Source organism: Nicotiana tabacum, chromosome 6 (assembly GCF_000715075.1).
Source record: "Nicotiana tabacum cultivar K326 chromosome 6, ASM71507v2, whole genome shotgun sequence".
Taxonomy (NCBI): domain Eukaryota; kingdom Viridiplantae; phylum Streptophyta; class Magnoliopsida; order Solanales; family Solanaceae; genus Nicotiana; species Nicotiana tabacum.
The window spans coordinates 190,519,785-190,523,529 of NC_134085.1; the positions used below are offsets into that span (position 1 = coordinate 190,519,785).

General features: G+C 32.2%; 1 long non-coding RNA gene across 1 annotated transcript; it reads left to right on the forward strand.

Moving 5' to 3' along the window:
- Positions 1 to 916: 916 nt before the first annotated feature.
- Positions 917 to 1,671, forward strand: LOC107763586 (uncharacterized). Its single transcript, XR_001643067.2, has 2 exons — positions 917 to 1,077; positions 1,392 to 1,671. It is a non-coding gene; the product is annotated as an uncharacterized LOC107763586 (long non-coding RNA).
- Positions 1,672 to 3,745: the final 2,074 nt, after the last annotated feature.

Genomic DNA, 3,745 nt, shown 5'->3' on the forward strand with positions numbered 1-3,745 from the left:
CGGCAGTTGAGTGGAAAATCTTGAGAAGAAGAAAACTAAGGAGGAGAAAAAAGCTTGAATTTTTTAAAAAGTTGGTACAAGTTAAAAAAATTTAAAAAGTGGGTATAGATTAAGTGAGTGCGATCAAATAGTGCGCCTTGGTCGCCCCGTGCAATTTTTAAGTGCTAAAAGATATTGTATTTGTAAAATACGGAAAATTTTCACAAATAGTCACTTTTTAACTCTGTAATTCAAAATAGCCGTTATCTTAAAATTTCAAATTTCACTAGTGAAACATCACAATAATAAGGGAAGGGTCAAAAAGTGGTCAGTGAACAAACACGATTTATATGCAAAATACAGTCCTCCTGCTTCCTGGGCAACGGGCTAGGAATGGAGCGATTAGCACAATTTAAGTGTTGGGCAAGTGCTCAGAAAGCCATTTTCATGGATGTTATTTAGAGATTAGCCAGCACTTATTTTGTTCAGAATATTTTTATCCTAAAAATTTGAACTAAAAAACTGAAATTCAGAACGCACTGGCTAATTAACAGCCCTTTAGAGTGGCTATCTGGTGTCATTTCTACCTCAGATGCATTGAACTTTAATAGTGGGTTCAGTCCAAACTATTCTAAATTGGTTCTTTTGAAAGCCCACAATACTCGTGAAAGTAGCAAGCCCATTCAAACCGATGATCGAATCCAATGCAGATTGCACAGTCGCATGGATTTATTTATTCTAAATCTGGCATCAAGGACTTAGACTAATTAAGAACTTTAAATTTACTTAGTAAAATAATTCCAACTACTGGAATTGAAAGCTCAATTCTGTATTTTAAAAAATGATAATTTTGCCTTGTTGTGTCAAGCAACATATATAAAAACAAAAAAGTCTACTGTTTCCAGCTATATATAATGATTATATTGAAGTGGTGTATGCAGACTGCAGAGCAACATTATCATAGCTTTATCAAATAAACCTCTAAGTCTAAGGCAATGGCGATGAATTCTGAGAAAACTCTTCTGGCTACTATTATCATCTTTATGCTAGTTTTATCTCCGGCTGTGCCCAGCAACGCCGCCGGACTGACTCGTCGAGGTATATTAGTACTACTCCTTCCGTCTCATTTTATGTTGCACACTTTCTATTTGTTAGTCTATCCCAAAAACAATATCATCTTTCTATATTTAGAAATAATTTAATTTTAAAATTTTTATTTTATCCTTAGTAAAATAATTTATAGTTATACAAACGTTTATGACTTGTTATAGGCCATAAATTTCAAAATATTTTTTTCTTTCTTAAACTATGTGTTCTGTCAAACAATATCACATAAATTAAAACGAATAGAATATTGGACAACTATAATTTACAACCATAAACAACTGACGATATGATCATAATTGGTGCAGAACTTGGGTTTAAGGAACCACCATGTAACAATTGCAACTGTTGCCAACCAAATACACCGTCCTGTTGTGTTTGCGCTTGCGCCGTTCCGTTTGCCGCCGCCGTCGACCGGCCATGATATATGGACTTAAAGCAAGATGCAGAGAAGAGACGAGTTGTGTGATGATTTCTACATAAGAATGAAATAAGAAAACAATTTGCTCGTGCAATTAATGCTTTTGGCAATATGTTTTGGGTGATTTGAATTTTATGTGTGTGAATAATATTGCTCCTATTTTGTTTTGGGCTTCCTTGCAAAAGTGCTTCATTCAATATGTCCTATTTGAAATTTCTCATTGATTAAATGCATTGGATTTGCAATTAAAAGAGTTCTACCGTGAAATGGATGGACTTAATTTGTTCAAATTCTTCCAAAAAATGGGGTCCAAATCTACCTATCTTTTGACCATGGTTTAAAATTATCCTTCAATTGGCTACAAACGTCCCAAAGATCAAAACTCAATACTTGCTTTATCAAGTCAACTAAAAACTTTAGAATAGTTGCAAATACAGTATGTTTTATGGTGCATTAACAATCATGTTAATAAAAGAAGACATGCGCGTGACTTAATTCTTAAAATAAATTGAATATCTAATTACCTTCCAGATAATTTTAGAACTCTACCACAACTTATTTAATTAACCGTGTCCAAAATTAATTATTTTATTTATTTTGTGAAATTTTTAACATATTTATAAGATCCGAGTCAAAGTTATTGAGTTCGAATGAAACTATCATTTGCCCTCTAAGTCCGCCCCGAATTATCAAGTCCTTTTACATCTTGAACATTGAGTTAAGATTTATGATAATTGAACAATCTATATTTCTGAGGGGAAAAGAGAAATAAACAAGTGATATACTTGTTTGACTAAAATAAAAGTACCGTGATTGAAATTAATATCAGATTGAGGTACTAATCGTTCATCCTATTATATTGTCGATAGTTCATGAATTCAAAATCTGCATCGCCATCATCTCTTCCTTTTGACTTGCCGACAATCTCAAACAACTTTTCAAACTTCATATCAAAATATTCCTATAAAAAATTACTAACAATGATTATTCTGAATAAAAGAATAACATTAGTAGAAAAAAAGACTTCTCTTTAAATAAGCCTACCTTGACTTTTTTCACAACTTCATCCACAATAATAGATCGCTCGTCCCGTCGAAACTCTTAAACAACTTCTTTCGTGATCATGCGTCTTTCTTCTGTTGCATAGTTTTTAACCTCCCTCGTTACTCTCTAGTATAGAAATAGAAACAGCACAACAATTTCAGAATAGAAACACAGAACAAAACTTCAGCTCTAAGAATGCTGAAGTTCATCAAATACAGAATAAAAACTTTAGACAAAACATGAGCTGAAGTTCAGCAAATACAGAACAAAAGCTTCAGACAAAAAAAGCTATAGTTTGACAAACACAGAACACAACTTCAGCTCCAAGAATGCTGAAGTTCAACAAAAACAAAATAAAAACTGCAGACAAAACATGCTTTACTTTTTCAAAACATAAACTAAAACTTCAGCTCCTAGAATGCTGAAGTTCATCACAAATAGAACAAAAATTATAGACAAAAATATGTTGTAGTGTTACAAACACAGAACAAAACTTCAACTCCAAGACTGCTGAAGTTTAGCAAATACAGAATAAGAACTGCAGACAAAATATGCTGTAGTTTTACAAACACATAACAAAAATTTCAGCTAAAAAATAATGCTAAAGTTCAGCAAAATACAGAACAAAAAGTCACATAAAACATGCTATAGTTAAGCAAAAAATAGTATGAAAAACTTCAGACTAAACCAAAAAATAAAAATAAAAAACTTACGCGACATATTGTGTTAACTAATTCATTATCAAGCACCGTTGTAGAACGTTTAGAACGACTCGGGTACGGGGTGTTTCTCCAATTACAGGAGTTTGATTCGTTTCTTTTGATCGACTCTGACTACATGGTGATTCACCAGTTGAAGGAACCAAATTCACTATCTTTGAACAATTGCAGCTGCATGGTAATTGTCCAATTAAAGGCATTAAATTCAATTCCTCTTTGGTAGGAATTATCTCCAATACCCTAAATGTTCGATATTTCTGTTTAATAGAAAAAAAATATTAGAAAAAATAAAATAAAACCGATACGTCAACATATTAACAAAACTATAAAAAAAATAAAAAATAAAGAACATTAACTTACACCATGATTACTGAAGTAATCCGCATGAAGTTTATTAAATTTTGGCTCTCCCAAACATGGATAACGTAACATCCTAGGAACCTGGGATATCATTGTATTCGTCATCTTTTAAATACTT